The sequence below is a fragment of the Ovis aries genome, chromosome 3 (genome assembly GCF_016772045.2).
Source record: "Ovis aries strain OAR_USU_Benz2616 breed Rambouillet chromosome 3, ARS-UI_Ramb_v3.0, whole genome shotgun sequence".
Lineage (NCBI taxonomy): Eukaryota > Metazoa > Chordata > Mammalia > Artiodactyla > Bovidae > Ovis > Ovis aries.
Genome location: NC_056056.1, coordinates 81030415 through 81055119, shown reverse-complemented (window position 1 = coordinate 81055119; position 24705 = coordinate 81030415). Strand labels below are relative to the sequence as shown.

General features: G+C 51.6%; 1 long non-coding RNA gene across 1 annotated transcript; it reads right to left on the bottom strand.

The window, feature by feature from the left end:
- Positions 1-4782: 4782 nt before the first annotated feature.
- LOC121819062 (uncharacterized) lies at positions 4783-21314 on the bottom strand. The gene is made up of 2 exons (XR_006059216.2): positions 20040-21314; positions 4783-5256 (listed from the first exon to the last, which is right to left on the bottom strand). It is a non-coding gene; the product is annotated as an uncharacterized LOC121819062 (long non-coding RNA).
- Positions 21315-24705: the final 3391 nt, after the last annotated feature.

Below are 24705 nucleotides of genomic sequence, written 5' to 3'. Positions count from 1 at the left end.
TTGAGCTAGAGAGGGTGTAAATTACTTAGTTGCAACAAATCAAAATTATTATTAGAGCTTGGAAGTGGCCACATCTGGACTCAAGGGGTTAGTGGGCAGGTCAGGGTTGAGTACAGGCCCTGCCTCTGTCCAGGGTGACCCTGGGCCCAGCGGGGTGCTTAGACATCTGTTTTCCATCCTGACTCAGTAAATAAAGCTGCTTTCCTCTGCTGACCCTACAGGAAATGGGAGTCAGAAGTTCAGCTGGCCAGGAGTGGACTGCTCTGATAGGAGGCCTCCCATACGCCCTGACAAGATGCAAAGTGCAGGGCCTCAGGCTGCCACACTCTTTCCCCTCCGCGCCAGCAGAGAAAGGAGTTCTTGGGGGCCTCACTTGGTCAAAGAATCAAGTTTTCCTCATTTAACCAAAGCTGTTGTCCCAGCTGTCAGCTATTAGTATATCAAATTAGTCTGTTGGGTGTTTTATTCTTTTGATCCCGTGGCTCATCCATCAGTAAAGATGTTTTCAGTGGCCAGAAACAGAGAACTTCTATTCCATTAGCTTAGAAAATAACAAAGGTGTATTATTTCATTGAACAAGAAGTCCAGAGGAACAGTAACTTCAGAAGAGGTTAATTTCCTCTCTTCCTTCCCCTCTACCATTCTCAGCAAGTTGCTTTGTCCTTGGCTAGCTTGCGTTATAGTCACAAGATGATTGCTCCCACCAAGACATCGCATTTGAAAATACCCTGATGCTGGGAAAGATTGAAGGCTGGAGGAGAAGGGGACGACAGAGGATGAGATGGTTGGATGGCATCACCGACTCAATGGACATGACTTTGAGTAAACTCGGCCTGGCGTGCTGCAGTTCATGGCATTGCAAAGAGTTGGACACGACTGAGTGACTGAACTGAACTGAAGACATCACATTGTCTTTCAATGTCCACAGCAGCAAAACGAAATCCCAGGAAACATCTCATTCTTGTGTCCCTTTTTTTTGCAGAGAGGGCTACATCATGCTACTTGTGGAATCTTAGTTCCCTGACCAGGGATTGAACACAGGCTGCTGCAGTGAAAGCAGAGTCCTAACCACTGGACCTAACCACAGGGACTTCCCTGTGTGCCATTATAAAATCAAGGACAATTTTTTGCAGAAGGCCCCAGAAGGCTGTTCTTCCTGTTCATTGGCCAGAAGGGAGTCACATTCCATGCCTGAATCTATCCCAAACGAGGGAGAAAATGCCACTATGAATGCCATAGTACTAACCTGAGCACAGAAGGAGAAGCATAGGCACCCAAAACCAACCTAGGCTCAGTGGGTGCTGAGCGGGGGGAAGTGGGAGGGCCACTGGGTAGGCAACCAACTGTGTGTGCTGCAGCTCATTTGATTGGGCCCTGTTTTCCTACAGGTAGAGGAAGAGGAGGAAAGAATTGGTATTTACAAAGTGAGCCAGGCTCCCAGATCCTATTAATCAACTATATTGCTTCAAGTACTTAAAGGGAGTATATTTTACCTAAAGTACTCATTGGAAGTATAAACAAACTCAGGGACTGAGGCAGAGGCTTTGTTCCCTCATCTGAGCATTTGTTGAGGTTCTTAAGATCATCAGTGGAGAAGTTAGAGCCAGGTTTGAATTTGGGCCCAGTCCCTTTCGACTTTTCTGATTTTATACAAGTTGTGTCGTTTTTCTGTATCACTCTTGCTTGATGTGTAAGATATGGATAACAATACTCATTCCCCAGACTGTTTTATTAACCAAGACGCTGCCTGGATATAGAAAAGGGTCAGAAAATACTGGGGCAAGTGGAACCATGTGAGCAAGACTAATTGTCTCTTACTACAAAGTCATCCCCTCCACCCCCTGCCAACCGCACATGGATACGCCTCATCCTCAGGCTCCAGGCTTTTTCCTCTCACATCCCTCCTACCCCCACCCCCACCACTTCCTGTTTGGGCCACCCTACCTAGCACCTAGACAAGATGACCCATCCACCTTCCAGAAAAGGGAACTGGATTCCTTGGTGGCTTCCACTCTACAGAATCTCTGCTTACCAAGTCCCTATGTGTCCATACTTCAGGCCTCAGCCCCTCTCTGTTCCCATAATACTCACTTCTCTGTATTTCGTGGTTCTTTTGCAAGCACAGAAGGCTCACAGACTCCTCGAGCTGGCTCAGAAACCAAGGAGTACCAGACCACAGTCAGAACCCTAGCCCAAAGCACACCACAGGGTGAGACCAGGAAAGACAGCAGTGCAACTGGCCCCGAGGCTCCACTGCCTCTGAAAATTCTTCTTGCTGCTGCTGCTGCTACCAGTTTTGTCAGATACATTCCGTTTCTGCTCCTTTGTATGACCTGCTTAAGAGAAGAGGTCCTAGGTGGTTGCATCTCATTGGCTGAGCTGTGTCACGTGCCTGCTCTACAACTGCAAAGGAGGCTGGGAAAGTGAGGTCTGGTTTCCAGGGCAGGAGGAGGAGGGCTCTGTCTCCCTGGGAGACTCGAAAGGTAGGGGACGCTCCAAACAGATGCTGGAGAGCCACAGGAAGGATAAAGGTGTGCTCTGCTGAGTGAGAGACCATTTGCTGTCCAGAAGGGCAGGGTCTACGGCTGCCACACTCCCAGCATTCGGAAAATATTCTTAAACAGGCTTCAGGAAAGTATGGAGATCTGAGTCACCTGGAATCAGAAAACACTGGCACTGGGAAACCACACCTTGGGAATCTCTGCAAACGAAGTTTGAAGACTAACATAGGATCACCCACTTTTCATCTTGCCAAGAATTTTAAAAGCAAATGAATACACCACTTCTCCCCTCACCATCATTTTATAAAAGTGGGGACGTCTTAAACACCACAACAGCAAACAACCAGAAAACGGGAGAGTGGACAGTGCAATTTTAGAATAAGCACAATCCTTAAAATTAAATATAGGTTAGGTTTAAGAAAACCTCAGGGTATCAACTGGATTTTTCTGCTTTCCCTGGAAGCCTGTGTAAAGGGCATTCAAAGACACAAGTGACTTGGAATATAGACTGTGGACTACATAATGGTATTTATCAATGCTGTTTCCTGATTTTGTTAACTGCAGGGGTTTTGTAAGTCTTACATGGTAAGAGAATGTCCTTGTTCTTAGGAAATACACCCTGTAGCATTTAGAGGTAAAAGGGCACCCGTCTCAACTCAGTTTCAAGTAGTTTGGGAAGAAATTATATACACATACACGAGGAAAAATAAAGCAAAAGGGACAAGGTGTAAATAATCGATAAATCTGAATAAAATCTATACCAGAGTCTTTGTACTATTCTTGCCACTTTTTTTGTAAAGTTGAAATTATATCAGAATTAAAGGTTACTCCTTTCCCACCCAAAAAAAGGCAGTGAGTTAGCAGTGATTCTCAATAAGGATGGGTTTCACTTGGTACATAACCTATTTTGGCACTGTCTGAATTTTTATGAACATACGTGATGTTTGTAATCAGAAAGAAAAAAAAATTATAGAAATTCAAAAGAAAAATAAAAGTCCATGACAGACTCAGTCTAGCATTTGACATTGATTTGGCCTAAGTACCCATTCTACAGAGGCAGGAACTGAGGCTCAGGCAGGGCTGTGGCTTGCTCAGTAGCACACAACAGTTACCATCTGAGTTATGACTCAACCTGGGCTCCTTTTCCCCACACAGGTTCTTTGCATTTCAGGATGCTGCCCCCTGAACTCAGTTTAGGGCCAGAGGGCATGCAGGGCCAGGCAGAACTGGGCAGGATGGGGCGATTTGTCCCCTGCAAGAATGCCACATCCTGCAAAGATGTATTCCTTCAAATTTTTATCCCTATAAGGTCCCATCAAGCCAAGGAGGGTCATCAAGAATTGCTCCCCTACTATACATAAAATAGATAAGCAACAAGGATTTACTGTATAGCATAGGGAACCATAACCAGTGTTTTGTAATAACCTATAATGGAAAAGAATCTGAAAAATATATATATAGGGACCTCCCTGGTGGTCCAGTGTGGTTAAGAATCCACGTTCCAATACAAGGGGTGCGAGTTAGATTTCTGGTTGAGGAACTAAGATCCCACATACCTCAGGGCAACTAAACCTTTGTGCCACAGTTAGAGAGTCTGTGAGCCACAACTAGAAAAGTTCACACCCACAATCACTGAGCCTGTGTGCTCTAGGACCCATGCTCCATAACAGAAGCCTGTGCGCTGCAAAAAGCCCAAGGGCCACAACAAAGACCCAGCACAGCTTACACACACACACACACACACCCCGGAAGCACTTTGCCATGTGCCTGAAGCTAGCACAGTACTGTGAATCAACTACACTTCAACAATTTTAAAAAAGAAAAAAGAAGTGCTTCCTACACATCTATTCACTTCTTAGATGGGGAAACAGAGACCCAAAGAGGTTCTGGGACTCGCTCAAGATCATACTGTAAGTCCTAAACTCTGTAGTCAAGGAACAGAGTAATTGATCAGATTTGGCTAAGCCACCTCAAATCCAAGGTAGACAGGAACAAAGAAAGGGGCCTTAGGAATTAGAAAGCAAAAGGGCGGGGGGTGGGCCTGCAGTGCTTGGATTAGGAGGGTCCCTTCCTTGAACCCTCTCACCCTCAGTGTGGCTGGGGTTCTTCTAAGCCTGAAAGAAGAAGAAACTGTTTCACTGGTGCACCATGTCCCACAACTTCAGGAGGCATCACTTACATGCCCGTCTATGAAAATGGCACCTCTTGTGGTTGTGCAGTGAACCCAATACACAGCTGTACACGGCAGGCCTGAGAGAATCATTTGTTGTTGCTGTTTGGCAGAGGGGCGGTGTTTAGAGAAGGGACAGGAGTGACTAACACTGTAACCTGGATTAACCAGTGACTGATTCCATCCATTCAGTCAACCACTATTTATTGCCACAGATTATATGCCAGGCATCATGCTAGGAGCTGGGACTTTCCAGGCTTGAAATAGAATACACACTCTAGGGAGGAACAGGGGGTAGGGACATGGATGGAGAGCCTTCCCACAACAAAAGCCCACCAACCTTCCTCCACCACTCCTTTCCCCCTGCCCAGCCTTCTGCCTCCTTCAGGTTCTCCTGGAAGAGGCCTCTGGAATCCTTTGCTCCCCTCCTCCCTCAGTCAAATAACAGCTGAACTCTCTGCGTTTCCTGCGGATCTTCTCTGTAGGGTGGCGGGAGCCCCTTGTAGCAATTCCTTCCTCCACGGGGCACCTGCGATCCAGTCATTCATTTACTTCTTTTATTCCACCGACATTTTCTGTTAATTACTTTTTTTTTCATGAAAAAAAAAAAAAAAAAAAAAAACCAGACATGTACTGATGGTTAAAAAAACAAAAAAAGTAGCAAAAGCAAGAAGTAATTCTCCTCCACCCTCCCAGTTTCACTCTCAGGGACAACCATCCTTCCCAGTTTCTAAGTCTCCTTCCAATTCTTTCCAGGTTATTTCCTAGCGTATAAATGTAAATACATGAACCTGCCTGCCAATGCAGGAGACATAAGAGATTCGAGTCAGTCCCTGGCTTGGGAAGATCCCCTGGAGGAGGGCATGGCAACCCATTCCAGTATTCTTGCCTAGAGAATCCCATGGTCATTGGAGCCTGGTGAGCACTCTTTAGCATTGCAAAGAGTTGAACACGGCTGAAGCCACTTAACATGCATGCATGCACTTGCTTGTGTTTTGATTTTCTTTTTTCACAAAGGCAGTAATGCATTATGCATTGTTCTGCACCCAGATTTTTTAAATTCACCTAACACTGTAGTGAGGTATTTGTTCCATATCAGCACACTCTTACACAGTTGTGTACTATTCCAGTGTGGGAATGTCCTGCCATTTATGTCAGTCCTAATTGGTTGACATATAGTCTGTTACCAGATCGTTGTATATTTATAGAAGCCTAGATTCCTTGAGGAGTAATTTCTGGGGTAAAGGGGACATGTACTTTGCATTTTAATAGATATCATCTAACAGTCCTCTAAAAACATACCAAATGTACCAAAAGCCACCTTTTGGTCTTTGCCAATCTGAAAAGTAGCATCTCATTTTAATTTACACTTTTAATTATGAGGGACTCCCTGATATTTCAGCTGGTAAAGAATCCACCTATAATGCAGGAGACTCCCGTTTGATTCCTGGGTCAGGAAGATCCACTGGAGAAGGGATAGGCTACCCACTCCAGTATTCTTGGGCTTCCTTTGTGGCTCAGCTGGTAAAGAATCCACCTCCAGTGCAGGAGACCTGGGTTCAATCCCTGCTTGGGAAGATCTCCTGGAGAAGGGGAAGGCTACCCACTCCAGTATTCTGGCCTAGAGAATTCCATGGACTGTATACTCCATGGAGTTGCAAAGAGTTGGACACAATGAGCCACTGTCACTTTCACTTTTATTATGAGGCATTAGCATTTTTTTCCTGTTTCCAAATCATTGTATTTCTCTTTCCTTTACCTCTCTTCAACAGTGTTTAAGGAGTCACTGTACACCAGGCTGTTCATTTTCATAACCACATGGGCAACATACGTAGGACTCGTGGAGATTTCAAAAAACTTCCTACAAAAAAGTTTGAGACCTGGCAGGGTGGGGGATGTATTGGCTTGAAAATTATTTTTCAATAATTTTTTCAAATTTCAAACCAGAAAATTGAACCTAAAGTGAAAGTGAAGTCGCTCAGTCGTGTCCGACTCTTTGTGACCCCGTGGACTGTAGCCCACCAGGCTCCTCCGTCCATGGGATTATCCAGGCAAGAATACTGGAGTGGGTTGCCATTTCCTTCTCCAGGGGATCTTCCCGACCCAGGGATCGAACCCAGGTCTCCTGCATTGCAGGCAGATGCTTACCCACTCCAGTATTCTTGGGCTGGAGACCAGAAAATTGAACCTAAGATGATGTAATTTAATGTTGACCAAATGAAACCTTCTGACAAAAGTTCATTAACTGAAAACTAAAACTCATAAACACTTCATTACATGTGAAAGCAATTTGTTGGTTTAGGTGTTCTCATCTTAAAAAATTTCCAAGTATGCATGATGCTTTTCAAGAAACTAGAGTCCATTTTAATTCAAACACATTAAATTAAACGCATGGAACACTTTCACAATCATAATTAACCAAAAACCCTTTAAAAATGGCACTCAATGTGGAACCAGAGTGCATTTTAATATGCTTCATGTGATTTGGGTGGGGCCTCCAAAAGTAAGTGTGTCAAGGACCAGTGGTGGTTTTGTTTTAAAAAGCCTATAACCCTCTGAACCAGACAGACAAGGTCTTAGTCTTACGGAGTTTCTGACCCAAGAACAAGCTGCCTTCTCAACAGAAGTAGGAGAGGCAATGAAGTGGATCAGATCTGAGTCTTCGGCAAGCCAAGGACCTAACCCCTTACTGCCACAGAGAAAAAACTGTCTCCTGTTTCAAACCCACCCCCAGCCCAGTGACTCAGCACTGGACATTGGGATTCTGGAAGGCTCCATGGGGTAATGGAGCCATGTGGGGAAGGATAGGGTGGAGGTGATGCTGTCTGTGGTCTCAGGACCAGCCTGGGGTGGGGGTGGAGAAGAGGGGAGGACAGAGATAGGGAGGAAAAGAGACAAATTGTTCCCACATGATGTCTTGAGACATCAGAACAAAATGTGTCTTGCTCTTCCCCACTCTCGCCCTTCTTTAAAGGGAAATAGAGCTCTGTCCTTGAAAGGGACCATCTGGGGGGCTAAGTTGCAAGTGTGAAGGTTTTAAGACAGGGAGGTGACCAATTCAGCACCTCTTCCTCCTCCCTGTCTGCCTCCTGTCCCCTTCTGAAACCTGGAGGGAAAAGGGCAGAGAGGACCTACAGGAAGTGGCACTAGAACCATTTGAGTATGCCTTGCATGCATGCAAGCATGCCTGCCTGCATATGTGTGTGTGTGTGTACACGTGCCCCCTCCCCTAATATTGTGTCTATCGCCAGCCTCTGGGACAGGATTTAGCACTGTTACACTCACTGTCTATGAAATCCAATTGAGTTGAAGGGCTCAGAGGAGTCAGATGAGTGGTTTTGAATCCCACTCCTGCTCTCTGCCAGCTGTTGTGACACCCTCCTCTGCCGAGGTACTACCCATGCCTGAGCTCAGTTTCCTCATTCACACAAAGGGCACCAAAAGACCTGGTTTGCAGGGACATGAGGCAGATGAAACGAAATGAAATCAGCAAGGCATTTAACTCTGGGTGGGGCTTTTTTTCTATTCTTACACTTTAGCTGCACTGGAGGGAACGCAAGTGTTTACCTGGTTAAGAGTGAGTCGTCAGGGAGGAGGAGATGGTGGTAGAGCAAGAAAGCCTACTTGCCAGCCAGTGAGGACTTTGAGCTTGCCCCCCAAATGCCTACAGGGAGCCATGGAAGGTTCTGCAGCAAGGGAGGGGCCCGAGCCTTGGACCCACAGCCACTAGCTGGACCCTAGTGGCGTTTGCCACTCTTCCTTCTGTGCACCCCTCCCACAGCCCAGGGACAGGGTCCTGGGCCACAGTCCAGCTCCCACGAAGATTAAGTCTGGGAGGAGAAGAACAGAGTGAGCCCAAGGACAAGCATTACTAATGGTGTGCCTGAGCCTGGGCTTGAACCCCTACTCTGAACCCTCTTCATTGGGTGATTTGGGTCCCTCTGGGCCTCACCCTTCTCCCTGTAAAGTGGGACAACCACAGTGACCTCACAGGGTCACTGTGATGGTTAAATGAGATGTGTGTACAGCACTTGGCTCCATGCCTGCATACAGATGGAGTTCAGTGCACAGTGTCATTAACTCAGATGACAAGGGACAGAGTGCGTGAGAGATGGAACACAAAGGGGAGAAAAGGAGGAGGGGTCAGAGGCAGAAAAGAGCGACACACAGGCCACCCAACTGCTCTGTGTCTCTGGACAGTCCCCTGCAGCCAGAAAAGCAGCCCTTTGGCAGGAGGCGGAGATGGAGGGCCCTGACTATCTAGTAAGAGAGGAGGTCATCCCTGATCCACCTCCCTCTCCTCTCCTCCCACCTCCAGCCCACCTCGGTCCCCCTCTCAGGGTGACTGAGCTGGGTGTGGTAGGTCAGCGGCCTCCCAGAGGGTTCCAGAGGGGGGTCTCCTGCAAAGGGGGGTGGAGCAGGGTGTTACTGGGTCATAAGAGGTAGAGCTGCAGGTGTGGGGCACAGGCGCTGAGATTCCCCATCGATCATCCATTGGGTCCTCAGGCACAGCCCACCTGCTTGACCAGAAGCTGCTCCATCAGAAGCATGGGTCCACCAGGCAGAGAGGCGGAGGTGCTGGCTGAGACAGGTTGCTCCCACCTGCAGACCAGCTGTGCCCTCTCCCCAGTGGCTGGGAACCTGAGTAAGTATTTAGGGGGATCTACAGGTTGTCACTCCTAAAAATATAGCCCCACAGCCTGGGAGTCAGCCGGGTGTGGCTGCCACACAGCCTCCCAACCTGGCTGATATGCAGTTCTGGACCTGCACAGGCATCACATCAGCTGCCTGTGCAGACCCCAGGAATCCACGGACACCCCCAAGACACATGCACCAAGTCTGCACACACAGAACCTTGCTTGGGCCTGTTCCTGTTTATATATGGGTCCCTGGTCCACATACAACCTCACTGCACTCATATTTCCCAACACACACTGACACAGACAAACCCGAGGCCTTTCCCACTAGAACACCAGCCTCTCCAGGGTAGCACCCTGTTGAATTTGCCCACTGCTCTTTCTTCAATGTCTGTAACAGTACCTGACATACACCAGGTGCTCAGGAGACATTTGCGCTGTATTTTTTATTCTTTATTCTTTGGCTGCACCACATGGCATGCAGGATCTTAGTTCTCTGACCAGGGATTGAACCTGTGTCTCCTGCAGTGGAAGCCTAGATGCTCTATCACTGGACCACCAGGGAAGTCCCTAAAACATGTATTTTTATTTATTCATTCATTTGGCTGTGCTAGGTCTTAATTGCGGCATGTGACCTCTTAGTTGTGGCATGTGGGGTCTAGTTTCCTGACCAGGGATTGAATGGAATCCATTGGAAGCCCAGAGTCCTAGCCACTGGACCACCAGGGAAGTCATCTGCTTTATAAATGAACGTGTGTGCACACCTCCACTCACACACACACGCATTCTATAACTAGTTACCCTCATCCTCACTCCATCCCTGCCTCTGTGTTCAGGTGCTACAAGCCCTGAAGAGGGCAACACCAGGAGGCTTGTCCTTTTTTGGCCTGGCCAATCCCCCACAGCCAGAGTCCAATCCAGGGGGAGGGCTTGGGTGGGTGGTGGGGAGGGCATCCCAGAGATTGTCAGCTTCCAACCCCCTGTCTGGGAACATGTGAGAATCCTCATTTTCTACAGGAAAAACCTGCCTGGGGGAGCCTCAGCACCGTGCTGGAGTTCTGGATTGTGGAGGTCTGGCTGGGCCACATCCTAGGAAGAGGGGGAACATGGGACCAGCTCCACGGCCCTCCCTGGCCCCTTCATCTGAGGGAGCTCCCCGTTTTAGGTGACACCTCCCCATCGAGGACCCTCGGCTTGCTCCCGTAGGGCCTGGGCTGGGCTTCCCACAGCCTGCACGCAAGTGTGACAGAGTGAGGCCAGGAGACACGGGAGAGAGCAGGGTGCTCAGGGAGGCCTCCCTGGAGGAGAGCACCTCGTACAGTGAGAGACAGGAGGACCCTCCTGGGAAGAGGGCTGGAAGGGGCATCTGAGCTCCTTTGACTTCGAGGCTGACGAAGGAGCGCCATGTCTGTGCTCAGACATCCGTTGGGTGAAGTGCAGGCCGGTGGGTGGACCGAGCACCACGGATGAGGAAGGTATGCTGTGATCCCTGAGGGTCAGGTGGGGCTTGTATTCACAGCCTGCATCAGAAGACTCAAGGAAAAGGTGCCTGAGCGGGGCAAGCGGATGGAGGGGAGGACCAGGGACAGACAGGTGACCAATGCATGGACAAATGGATAGACTAGCAGATGGACGGAAAGACACCGAAGGATGAATGGACAAGTGGTCCACTCAAATGAGCGGATGGCCACTGGACATCTCCTTAACTGCTCTCTGAAGACCCACAAGGCCGGAAGAGCCAGCTCTTCCCACCAAGACCCCCTCTCAAGCCCCACTCCCTATCTCTTCCCCAGACCAACCTCCCAGGGAGGCCATCACCTGCTTGGCCTGATGCCCGGAGATGCACTTCCAGCCAAGTACAAGCCCAGATAAGGAACCACCTCCAGGTGTTCCCACCTGAGCAGGTAGGGAGGGGGTAGGGGCCAAATCCATGGGCTCATATCTTCGAAAATTGCCCCCCAGCAGCTAGGAAATGCCCCAATCACACCATGCATACACACACACACACACACACACACACACACACACACACACAGAGGCTAAATCAGCTCCACAAATACATGCACAGATGGAGACCCCGTCACTGACACCCAAACACTAGGCCCCCAAATGCCACCGCCACCAAAACACAGAGCAACAGAATGAGCTGATCATGTGGGCTACAATGTATGGGGCCACCTGGACCCTCAGATATGCCCCAGTGCTACACTGTCTTTAGACCTGTTCATTGAACAGCTTCTGGACCAACCTGGTGGACTGTCCAGGGCACCTCCTCACCCTCCCTTTATCTGAGGTCTTGTCTTCCATGACTCCTTCCAGAAAAAACCGGGCCCACAGGGCTCTTCCTGATTCACTCTCCAATCCTGCCTCCTGCCTCACCTCCTCACGTTTGCCCTCTCTCTGGCAACATCTCACATCTTGGGTGGGCTCTCTCCTTCCCATATGCTCCGATCCACATTATTCCTACAACCAGGAACCCCTTTCCCATCTCACTCTTGGACTCCACATGCTTGTCCTCTCATTCAAGACAGATCTCTGTATACCTAAGGTTTAATCATGTGACACACAGTAGGGCCTTGATAAGTGTTTGTTGATTGACTGACCAGCTGACCAGCTCGATGAAATCATTATAAATATAAGTCAGCTAAGAATTAGTGCCGAAAAGGCTGGGATGGACTAGCTGCTACGGAATTCTAGTCAGAGTGGGGAGCGTTCATGGGCTGGGGACTTTGAACCCATAGAAGCACCCACTCACCACTACAGTCTCCATGGAGTGAGTCCTACACCCTTGACCTCCCACTTGCCATAGAGAAGATGCACAACTGGCCAGTCAGCCAGGTCCAGGCCTACGGCAAGAGCAGAGGAGGTCGGCAGGCCGCAGAAGGAGACTTCAGGCTAAGGCTGGGGTTTCCCAACCCCCCGTTCCCTCCACCTTCCGACACTGTGGGGAGTCCAGGCACTTCTCTAGGGCTTTATTCAGGGCTGGAGAATGCCAGGGCTGGCAGTCTGCCAACTCAACAGGGCTAGGGACTTCGGATGTGCTGAGGTTGGCAGCCCTTCCACATCCCACTTCGGTTCAGTTGGCCTGGCCTGGGCCTGGGCCTGAGCCTGACATTGATTGACTGATTAATGTATGGATTGACTGAATGACGTGGCATTTCATTCCCTCAGCCAGGACCAATCACACCTGTACAGTGTTCACTCTGAGTCACCTGTTTCTAAGTACTTTATTTGTGATCCTTGCAGTGACCCTCTAGGGCAGATGCTATTCTGATGCCTACTTTACAACTGTGGAAACTGAGAGCTTGAACTGGATGAACCAACTTACCTAAAGTCACAGCAGCTGGGAGTGTATAGAGGCATCCAGATTCAGACCCAGGCTGTCTGGCTCCAAAGCCCAAACTTTTAATGACTATTCTATGTCTTAAAAATTTTTTTAAAGTAAAATTGAGATTACTTGATCCAGGCTGCCTTTGGCACTAGGGGCATGAACTCAAGATATTCCAGGTCATTCCCAGTCCTGTGTGTATGTATGTGTGTGTGTGGATATGTGTGTCTCTCTCACACACACAGTACTGCTTCATCCTGGCGCTGCCAGGCACATCCATGATCTCCTGGTTCCTCCACGGTCAGGCATCAGGTCCATGGGAACACAGTGCCCTTTGGTTTGGGTCCAAGTCTGTTCTGGAACATACCACCCTACATTTCTCCCCTCCACTGCCACCCTGATTCCACCCCCAGGTCAGCATTCCTGGAAAGTTCAAAGGCAGCTCCTCTCAGGGGAGATTTTTCCTCTGCAGCCAGAACTGGGATAAGCCGAGAAGGTTCTCACCCAGGATCCCGTGGCAGCTCCATCTTCGGGTCAGAAGGCGTGGCACGGCCCTGGGGCCTCAGGGCGGTTCCTCTTCTCCATGGCAGAGGCCTGGGCAGTTGTGAGACCCATGAAGCGTCGCTCCCCTTCCCAGTGTGTTTTCTGGGGCTGCTTCTGGCCACTCAGTAGAGTCCGGGCCTCCAGTACTCTTCTCCGCCAGTTTCGCTCAGTCCCACGAGTGTGCTCTTGAGCGCCTGGCCCTGTGCTGGGTGCTGCGGACCTGCCCTGACAGTTCACCTGGGTTGCATGGACAGCCCGTGCAACCTTCCCATGGCCTGTTGGCCACCTGGGGTGGCAGCACATCCCCAAAGATCTACCCAGACCGTGCTCAGGGAGTGGCCCCGGATACACCTCTGGGACCTCCCTGGGTTGCTCAGGAGAGCCATCCAAGTCTGAGTGCTGACCCCTGGCTCCGCTGCTGTTGTCAGAAAGCCCCGGCAACACTGCCCCACCCTCTACCCCTGCCGCTGGGCAGATGACTAACCCACTCCTCGGCCTGCCACTCTGGCCGCTCCTCCTTGCTCAGCCTGACTCAGAGGCCCGTCCGCAGATCTGGGTGGAAAGGCGCTGTCCTGGTGCCAGGGCCTGAAGGGATGGGCCAGGCCCTCACTCCTCACTGGCCTGACCTTTAGCAGGACCTTATGAGCATTGCTTGATCTAGAAATGCCACACGTGTACACACACACACACACACACACACACACACACACACACACTCATTCACACCCGGCCATGCTCTGACCACAGATGAAACAGTGCAGGTGCTGGACTGAACCAGAGCAGCCTGTGTGGGGCATAGCCTCCTCTCGTGTGGAGGCCCCAGCACCCCCTGGTACAGGACAGCAGAGCCAGAGGTCTGGGAAAGAGCCTGCACCTTTGGTTCCCTCCATGTTAGTTGCTCAGTCGTGTCCAACTCTCTGCAACCCCAAGGACTGTAGCCCACCAGGCTCCTCTGTCCATGGAATTCTCCAGGCAAGAATACTGGAATGGTTGCCGTTTCCTTTTCCAGGGGATCTTCCTAACCCAGGGATCAAACTTGGGTCTCCTGCCTATTCTGCACTGCAAGCAGATTCTTTACCATCTGAGCCACCAGGGAAGCCCGGGTATAGGCCTGGGTATCCCCCCCACCCCTGGAATAGGTGCAAATCCTGGCTGCCTCCGTGGCTAGCTCCTCTGCTTGTGCGCCAGCCCTGCAGCCCAACCCTCTCTCTCATTCACACACACACACACACACAGAGCTAGATTCCTCTGCAACTCCTCAAGGTCTCCTCTCTACTACTCTAGCCCCTTGAACAAAGAATCCAAATTCCACAAAACCTTGGCCCTTGACTCAACCCTCAAAAACTGAAGTCAGGCCCCAGTGAGTCCCCAGGCTTAGGGGATTCCCCTCCCTGGCTCTGCCTTGCTGGGCCCCCCACCCGCACCCCATTCCCCAGTCTGGACTTGGCAATGGATGGCTTCACGACCATCCACACACCTTGGCCGAGCCAGCTCGTGCTCCAGTACACGGGCACGTGATGTGGCTCCAAGCGGTTTCCCAGGACGCGCTGGACCACCAGGACAAGGCATTCCGTTTTCTTGTGTTTTCATCCCCATGGACCTGCCATTGGCTCTGCTCAACACACCCTGCCTACTTGTCTTCCTGACGTAAAGTCAGCTGTCAGCACTTGAGCACTGACCATTAGCCGGGCCCTGTTCTAAGAGCTTTACATATTTTCATTTATTCAATCCTCACAAGAAGCCCAGGAGGAAAGTCCCATTAATTGTACCCATTGTTCCGCTGAGGGAACTGTAGCTGAGGGAGGTTAAGGAGTAATGCATTTATTTCCACCCATCTTTCAAGTTTCACTTTGGGCCCCGCCTTCCTAGGGCCTTCCCTTCTCCTCTCATTGCCCCCAGCCTAGAGCCACTGCCCCCCTGGAGTGATTTCTGTTGAGGCTGTTACTTCAGCCCAGAGGCACTGATGTTTGCCCTTGTCCAGTGCGGAGGGCCCTGTGAGAGCTGTGGGCGGGCCTGGGTCTGAGTCATCGCCCTGCCTCACTGCCCAGCGCTGAGCCTGGCAAGCTGGCTGGGCAGGTAACTCTTTGCTGCCTGGAGATGTTGGCCAGAGGAAGGTCGGTCAGGGCCCTTGTCCCATTCCCCGGTCGCTTCCCTCCTCTCCTCCTCCTCTCTATATCTATCCCAGTCCAGCCCGGTCCCCACCTTTCCTACCAGATCCCAGGGGAAAGTGGCAAGCTCCTGCCGAGCTCTCAGGTTGGGCCTTGCTGCTGGGAAATAGAATCTGGGCTGGGTGTTGGTCAAGCACCCCAGCTCGAGCCGGCTCAGCATGGACCTGAAGTCTGGGAGCCCTAGCTACAACTGGGTCACCTCTGGGCAGCCACTTCAGTGCGTGTGTGTGCACACTGGGGGCAGGCAGGGAAATAAGCCAGCAGCACAATGCCATGTTTATTTAAGGGGCACTGAGGTAAAAATAGCCCCCGAGTGCCCCAAGAGCAGGCAGCAGTCACGCTGACCTCTGGCTCAGATAGACAGGGATTCCATAGGCCCTGAGAACTGTCTACGCCTCAGTGCACTCTGCACGGCCCCCTCTCTTGCAAACGGACCTGTGACTCTGTCAAGTGTCACACACACCCCAGTGTGGCTGGGTGGCAACAGCGACATGTTCTGCGGGCTTCGCCGATTGCAGTGTCTTGCAGCAGAAAAGTGTGAACTTTAGACATGGCCTGTGTGGCCAGGACTCCAGCGTGGGATTACTCCACAACTGCCCCATTTCTACCCCTCATTTTGCAGAGGGCGGGGTGGGAGTGGTGGTGAGTGGAATTCCAAAAGAAATGACTGGCTCGAGGTTACACAGAGCAAGACACAAGTCGGGTCTCTTGGCTCCCAGTCCAGGACTCTTTCCACCATGTTACATCACAGTCATCATGCTTTGTTACACAATGTTGGAATATATTTTGTTCTTTCGTGTTATGTAGTGCCAGGCAGGCAGGGGTGGGGGTTGGGATCAGGGTGGGGAAATCCTTGGAAGAAGGAGGTGACAAGAAAGCGATAAGGCCGAATACAGCAGTGAGCCCGTATCTTCCCCCACCCAGATCGAGCCCTGGCTCCCCACCTGAGATTTGTCCCTGGGTCAGGTGTAGTGGGTGTGGCTCAGTACCAAAGTGCCCTAATTAGCACCTGTTGACAGTTTCTGGTTTGTGTGTTATCACCTTGGGTCTGCTTATCTTTATCAGAGCCAAAGGTTGATTGGAGGATTCTGGCTGAGGCTCAAAGCAACTTCACTCTGATTCCATGAAGCATTTATAACCTCTGTGAATAAACAGCCCTCTTTCCTCAAGATAGCAGCACAGCTTGTCCCAGAGATGCCTATGAACCCCCCACCATGTCCACCAGTACAATAGTGCAGCGCTCTGCCCTCAGCCAGGAGAGGAAGGTGGTGCCAGGCCCCCTGACCTGCAATCTCAGGCCCCCAGCAGTGAGGCCCCGGGCAACCAGACTGCCAGAAGCTCCTACCAGGGACTGCAGCCCCTGCTCCTCCAGCTTCTATTGCCAGAACCAAGGTCCCAGGGCCTTATCAGCCCAAGAGGTGGAGTATTAATCTGGCCATCTATGCCCCAGCCCTGCCTCCTCATAGCCAGCCACCCCACTCCAGGTAGGTGGGGTATGTACCCATCAGGACAGGGTGCGAAGGCCATGGGAGGGGCCTGTGTGAGCAAGGCAGGCCCTGCATGTGGCCCATGGGCATTCGAGGGGGTCCTTCTTGGTTTCTTCCCAATAATTAGCCTCCAGGCCAGGCCCTCAGGTCCTTCCCAGCTCCCCTCTGAGCCCAGGTGACATGGCTTCTCTGAAAAGTGACCCAATCCTTTCCTGACACCCAACTGACATTTCTACCTGGACCCCCTTGGCCTAATGATGTCAGAAGACCAGGGTCCTACTCCCAGCCTGGCCACTGTCTCCCTCCTCAGGCCCCTGGGCACGTCGCCATGCACCCACACCTCAGCTGCATCACTTGTAAACTGGGAATGGTCCTTGGCTTGGCCTAGAAGAACCACCTTCCCACTGAGATATGGTACCTGAGTCTGAGTGACCACATGGGCTCCCTGCATGGACCACCTGGAGCAGGATCCGGGGACTCTTGGGTCTTGAACCTCACTGGGTCCCACTTACTACCACCCCCAACCCCCTCAGCTCCTGAGCCAGGTCTCCAGGAACCACCCAGGGGAGACAGAGATGCCTTTTGCCTTTTGAGGATGTCCTCAGAGACTCAGGCAAGGATGGGCTCCTGCCCAGCAGCCATGTTTTGTGTGTGTGAGTGTGTGTGTATGCGCGCACGTGTACCCACCCTCTGGGGCATTGTCCAGGGGGCTGGGCGGCCTGCCTTTACGGCTAGGCATAAAAGGTAATCATTGACTGCATCAATGCCGCCCTGCGCGTCTGTGCCCGCCCAGCCTCGACCCTGCCAGGCCCCGGATTACTTTACAGTCACATAAAAGGAGCCTCCAGACTGGCCCCTGGGGACTTTGACCCTCGAGGGAGGGAGCTGTTCCCTGGAGACGGCCTTTTCTTATAATATTTACTTGACAGAGAAGAGCTCCTGCCTTTCATCAAACACCACTGGGATTGTCTCAGCCTGGCCTGCCAAGTCACAGAGCCCTCATCAATAGGAACACCACCTGCCCCTCCTTCTTCCATCTCTCCCATCAGGATCCCGCCAGCAGCCTAGAAGTCCCTAGACTGGGTCTCTAGACACTCATTTCCTTTGCAGCTTTATTTCACTGAGCTCACACTAACCCCATGTGTAGGAACTGAGATATTCCATTTTACAGATAGGAAAACTTGAGTTCAGAGAGGTCGAGTAAATTTCTTAAGTCAAACAGCCAGTAAACAGCAAATCTCTCCCTCAGGTGGTAGTCTTACATGGCAGTGGCCTCCAGACTTGCTGGATTGAGTGTTCCTATCAGTGAAAAGTAGCTCTCAGCACACACCTTTAATACTTTTATACTTATCCACCAATCACACACATGCACTACTGGAAAACAGCATATTAAATATTTGCAAATATCTACACCCCAATGAGCCAACTTTTCTCATCCCATCATTCAAACCTGATCAAATCAAACCCACTGACACTCCCTGAGGCTCAATTCCAGCAGGGTCTCCTGGGCCAGAGAGAGAAGGCAGAGGTCAGGCTGAACTCTGCCGGAAAGGTAGGCCTCAGGCAGGTGAACCGACAGGGAGAGGGCATTCCAAACAAATGCTTGAGCAAAACCCAGGAGGCAGAAATGGTAGGAAATGCTCAGGCACAGCTGAGAAGCCCGGGAACCTGAATAGCTGTAGCTACAGACAGTGCTGTAGGCATTGCTACGGACAGTTTTCAGGCGGGGCTCAAAGGAGTCGGCCAGACTGCCGGGCCTCGCAGGGTGAGCACAGTGCGGAGCCGCAGCGGGTTAGTTGAGCAGTGATGTGACCCTCCCAGAGCCCGTGTTTTGGAAATGTCTCCAGGTCACAGAGTGGAGTGTGATCACGCCCTTAGATCTGTCTCCCTGGAGTTGTTGTAACATGCGGCCCTTTGACAGGCTCGAGACTGAAGGCCAGTCAGGAGTTGCCACACCTCTGTATACATGCATGCGTGCTGCCTGCCATTTACCAGCTGCCCTCTCTGGCCTCAGTTTTCTCATCTAGAAAATGAGCATAACAATAGCACGCAGCATAGATCTTGTCATCGCTCTGACAATTGGGGAGAATTGGCTGAAGTGCCCAATTCAGTGTCTGGCGTGTAGCAGACTCTGCTACATGGCAGCTGCCCTCACAATTAGACCATGCCGTTCCCTTTGCGGGCTGATGTTTGTGGGGTCGAAAAGAGTTGAACATAACTGAGTGACTAAACAACAACAATTCCCTTTCTTTGTCTGAAGAAATCAAACCAGCCCCTCAAAAATCTAGTTCAGACTTCCCCTTTGAGGACCCCAATAGATTTATCACTCCCTGCCTTGGGCTCACCTAGCTCTGGCTCATACTGGTAATGTAGCATTAGCACATCACGCTAGCCGCCCTCACATCTCTAGCAGCCCTTACGTCTCTGGCCGCCCTCCCCCTCATCTTTGCGTTCCTGTCCCAGACATTTAACGGGCCTGGGTCAATTTTTGTGACTTGGCTCAAATGCATACAAAGTGAAATAACATCAGAAAAAGAGGAGGAAGAGAAGGAGGAAGAGGAAGTAGCATATTTAGGGGCACTTGGCTAAGTTCTTCATATACAGCCTCTCATCTACCCTGTAAGATAGGCAGATCAGGCAGGGTAGGCTAGTTTATGCTGCAGTAACAAATATCCCAACATTTCAGTGGTTTAAAGATTCATCTCAAGGGCTTCGCAGGTGGCTCAGTGGTAAAGAATCTGCCTGCCAATACAGGAGACACAGGTTCGGTCCCTGATCTGGGAAGATCCCACGTGCCACGGAGCAACTTAGCCCCTGGGCCGCAACTCCTGAGCCTGCGCTCTAGAGCCCAGGAACCGCAAGCGCGCGTGCCACGACTATGAAGCCCACGCGCTCTAGAACATGTGCTCTGCAACGAGAGAAGTCATCGCAATGAGAAGCCCATGGGCTGCAATCAGAGCAGCCGCCCCTGATCATAGCTAGAGAAAAGCCGGTGCAGCAGCAAAGATCCAGCACAGCCAAACATAAGTTTAAAAAATAAAATTGTAATAAGATTCACTTCTTCATGCCAAAGGAGCATTGTAGGTCACCAGGAGGGTTCTGAGCTACGCTGTCCTCAGTCAGGGACCCAGGCCCAAGGAAGCTCCCACCAACATCACTGGTCACAGTCACCATGACAGCCAGAATGGGATTTGAGGATTCATACCTTAGTTCTTGTTGCTGTCTGGATGTGGCATGTATCAATCACATTTCATTGTCCAGAGCAGGTCACTCAGCCACACTCACTTCAAGGGGGTGGTGAAGTTCCATCCTGCCAGGCCTGTGTTCCTAACTCTGTCATGAAAGCCACACAAGGTGGCTCAGGTCCATTCCCAGTTGTGCTAACAGCCACTCCCAACTGGGCCGCCCAAATCCTCCTTGGCAGAGAATCCACCTCTCCCTCATCTAAAGGTACTCATCTCTCCTCCCCTGGGAAACTCTTCTCCATAGCATGAACACACAAGAATCTGGGTCAATCTTTATCTTCCAGGGAAACTGTACTCATCAAGGAATCAGCCTTGACTTGGTTAGACATGAAAATCACAACCATATTTCATATCCAACACCAAGACATTGTGGGTCTGGCAAGGAGCATGGGAAAGAATGCGATTCCAACCATTGGGGTTGGAATGCGATTTATTACCAAATAATTACATACTATCTGCAGGCTGGGATCACACTTGAGTTTGTACCACAAGGAGAGTCTGCCCTATGCATTTACCAGAGTCCATTACCTGTTTTTTCCATTATTGTTTGCAAGGGGATTGTGCAGGCTCTGAGGGCAAGTCTGCTATGTGTGTGTATTTGTGTGAGTGTGTAAGACAGTGAGCCAGAAAGGAGGTTACAGGCTGATGAGGAGTGTCTAGCCAGTCTAGCCCAGCTGGTGCCCAGGAGAAGGAAGCACAGGTCTCTCCATCAAGCTTCTGACCCAGATTTTTAAAAAGCCTTCCACATCCAAATGTGTGTGCTAAGCCTGGCTCCCTATATGAAGTAGCAGTTAGAGTTATCCTCAACCACAGGCAGACTTAATTCTGCTCCAGGGGCCAGTTAAAGGAGGTACAGTCAGGCAAAGAGGTGCGTACAGGGCAGAAACAAGCAGAGTTTCAGTAGATGAAGTGGAATAAAAGTTCAAAGTCAGAGACCAGCGAGAGTCAGAACAAACTGGGAACAAGAGGCAAAGCTGTTAAGGAGCCGGATGGTGCCACGTGGGGAGCGCAGGCTCCGGGGCTGTGCCGCTTACCAGCTGGATCACTTGGGCAATTATCCAGCCTCTGGAAGCCTCAGCTTCCTCAATTGTAAACTGAGGCCAATGAGCGACCCTCATCAAAAGGCTATTGGGGGGTAAATGAGCTCACAAGCAAAGTTAATACAGGCCCAGTCCCTGGTGGTGTGCAATAGTCGAGGCCTTGCCCTGCCCTGCTCTCAGGTCCTGGCACAGGTGGAGCCTGGTAAGAAATCCTCCCTCCCTCCCTAGCTGCCCCAGACTGTGTGAGCTGCAGGATGGGGAGGGGCCTGTTCAGAAGCAAATCCAGAGGGAAACCAGTTACCTAGTGAGTAGAGGTCCAAGTAGAGATCCCCTTGCCTTGTTCGTCCTTATCATCCCTTACTCTTCTCACCTCTCAAAACCCTGCTGGAAACTAGCTAGTTTCCAGGGCCCTGCTGGGAGGAAGGGGGAGAAGATTCTGGAAGCAGAGGAAAACATTCTAGAGCCTGCCCTTTAAAGCAAATAGCCTGAACTGGGAGGAGGGAGGGGGATGGCTGATATCCAAAAGACAATGAAGAGAAACCATGGTTTGGGGGAGGAAGAGCTCAGGGACAGAGCCAAAGCCTGAAGGATGGAGAGGATGAGTGTGGGGGAGCAAGCAGTTGGCATGGCTGGAAGAAAGGCCTGGAGCGGCTGGAGGGGAGCAGTCAGGTGGCAAATGAGGGACTGTAGAGCAGGGGCTGTGAGTGGTAGGGTCGTCCGACCTCAGAATTGTGGTGAGGCTACATAGCCGGCTCTGGAGTTTTCTTTAGTCAGAGATGAGGAGTACAGCTAAAGCAACAGGAGGTAGGTGCCTCCCAGACAAGAGAGGGGCTTCCCTGATGGCTCAGCCGGTAAGGAATCTGTTTGCAATGCAGGAGACACAGGAGACTCAGGTTTGATCCCTGGGTGGGGAAGATCCCCTGGAGGAGGAAACGGCGACCTACTCCAGTGTTGTCGCTTGGAAAATCCCATTGAAGAGGAGTCTGGTGGATGCAGTCCATGGGGTCTCAAGGAGTCAGACATGACTAAGCACAAGGGACATGCTGAGGCATCATTGCCTTTGTCTTCGCTCTTCACAAGACTATGTGCTCGTGTACTGTGCTGTAGACAAGACAGGTGTTGGGTGATGTGGGACGCTGCGTTCACACCCCTCAGGTGCAGAGAGGGGAACGGCAAGTCTCTTTGGATGGGGTCCCCACCTCCCTGACCATCTCACAGCCAGGCCCTGGCTGTGTTGACACACGTGCCCTCCCCCAGCCGCGGAGGCTGAGATGTGGCATTGTTTAGCTGGAAGTGAGTCACAGAGCTTTTCCTTCCTTCTCTTCCTCTCCACTCTGTTTGCCCGACACCTTACAGATTCTCTCTCTTTCTCACACTCACGCACATGCACCCACAAATGCAACCGCACACATGCAACCGCCTTTCAGAATCCATAAACTGTTAATAAGTGGTTATCAGCATAAACACTTCCATCCAGCACTGGGGGAGGGGAGGAGCACCGCTCAAAAGCTGAGGCATACGTGCATCTGCGTGGATGTGTCTGTGTGTCTACGTGCATCTGCGTGGATGCGTCTGTGTGTGTGTGCCCACAGGTGTTCTAGAGCCTCTGACGTGCTGGGTCTCTGTGTGAGTTCACTTGTGCGACAGATCAGGAGGGGACGTCTGTGAAGGGAGCTGCAGCATAGACATGGGTCTGTGAGGTTCTGGTCCAAACAAAGTTTCTATGGGTGCAGGGCTGGGGGGCTGCTGTGTGCTCATCGCTGCTGGGATAGGCATAGGAGTATGTGCTGTGTGTCTATTCCCAGGTGACTCAGCGGTAAAGAATCTGCCTACAACGTAGGAGACGGGAGTTCGATCCCTGGGTTGGGAAGATCCCCTGAAGGAGGAATGGCAACCCCTCCAGTATTCTTGCCTGGGAAATCCCATGGACACAGGAGTTTGGCAAGCTACAGTCTGTGGGGTGGCAAAGAGTGAGGCGACTAAGTGACTGAGCGTGCAGACATGCACCCTAGAGGCATGCTGTGAGTGCCTGAGAAGTGTCTGCACGGATATCTGAGTCATGGAGGAGGTGGGTGCCAGGTGGAGAAGTCCCTTCTGTCTGTGTTTGTGCAGGCGTTGGGGGTGTCTGTGTGTGGGCCGCCAGCCCAGCCTCTGACTCTGCAGGATGTGAAACAGTGGGTTTGAGACCAAGGCCAGTGATGCTGCCCCCATTCACACCTCCCTCAGCCTGGATCTCAGAGGGTCAGAGATAAACCAAGTCAGTGCTGGTGGCCTTGGTCAGAGCAGTGTCACATTCACAGGGGTCTTCAGGAGACAGGGAAAGGGAGGCAGGGCCTTGTTCTCTCTAGCCCCAGGGGTCACCCACCCTGCAGAGTCCAGCAGAGAGAACACAGGGCGCCAACTCCACCACCAGGCAGCTCTCCGTTCAGGCACCACAGGGAGGGTGCCCCTCCACCAGCATGTGGGTCTGTCCCCCACTGTGAGCCCCCTACCTGACCCTGCTCCCAGTCAGACTGCAAACCCCAGAACGCTGGGCCTCTTCTCCTCAGTCTTTGCATATATAAAAGGAAGCCAAGGAATCCTACTGATAGGGGTTACCCACACCTGGCTGAGCCTGAAGTCACGTGCACAGGGGACAGAGCTCAGCAACCGTACTCCCTTCCCCATCTCCTGCAGGACTCCGGAGGAACGGTTCAGTCAGACCTTCCCTTTGCGGGCAGGGGTGCAGGTCCATGGGCCAACTCTAGGGGGCGCTGCCAGGCAGCTGGCTTAGGCCTGCACCTGTCAATGGATTAAATGAGCAAAAGGTCTGGGAGGTGGACAGGGGCTTGAAGATCTGTGTGAATGGGGGACGGAAGTTCAGTGGGGCCTGAGAGTTTGTCTGGGAGATGTGTGATTTCTGTCGCCCGCTGGTTGTAGGAAGAGCGCGGGGGGTCTGGGGGGGGTCGGGGTGGGGGAGGCCCTCTGAGAATTCAGTCCCAGGCTTTCAAGGACTGTGCTCCATGGAGGGGATGGTCAGGTTGTCCCTGGATGCTTGATTAAGACCCCACTTCTCAGGGCCCCATGGCAGTCCAGCGATTAAGGGGGACGAAGGTTTGATCCCTAGTCGGGGAACTAAGATCCCGAATGCTGCACGGTGTCACGGGAGGTGGAACTGGGGAGGTGTGAAATCTATTAAAAAAACAAAACAAAACACTCCTCACGGGATTTGGGAGAGAGGGGGATGTGAAACAGTTGGAGTCTGCCTGCTTTCCCTCTTCTCAGGTCTCACCAATGCACGGCTCTCCCCAAGAACTCCTGAAGGAGATGAAAGTCCCCCACCTCAGCCACAGGAGGTGGCACCAATCAGGGTGAGAGGACTGTCCCCCAATACAGGACCTGGAAGGAATGGGCTGTGGCTGCCCTCTCCTCTCCTAGGACGCACCCCCTGATTGCCCCTCAAACCCTGGCAAAGCCACGCCCCTCCACCCCCACTGACTAGGCTCCCTGCAGTGCCAGCCTTGCCAGGGGAGGAGGCTCCAGGGTCAATTCGGAATTCTGGGGGGTGGTCCCTGTCCGCGGAGGTGTTGCCTTCCTCCAGCACTGC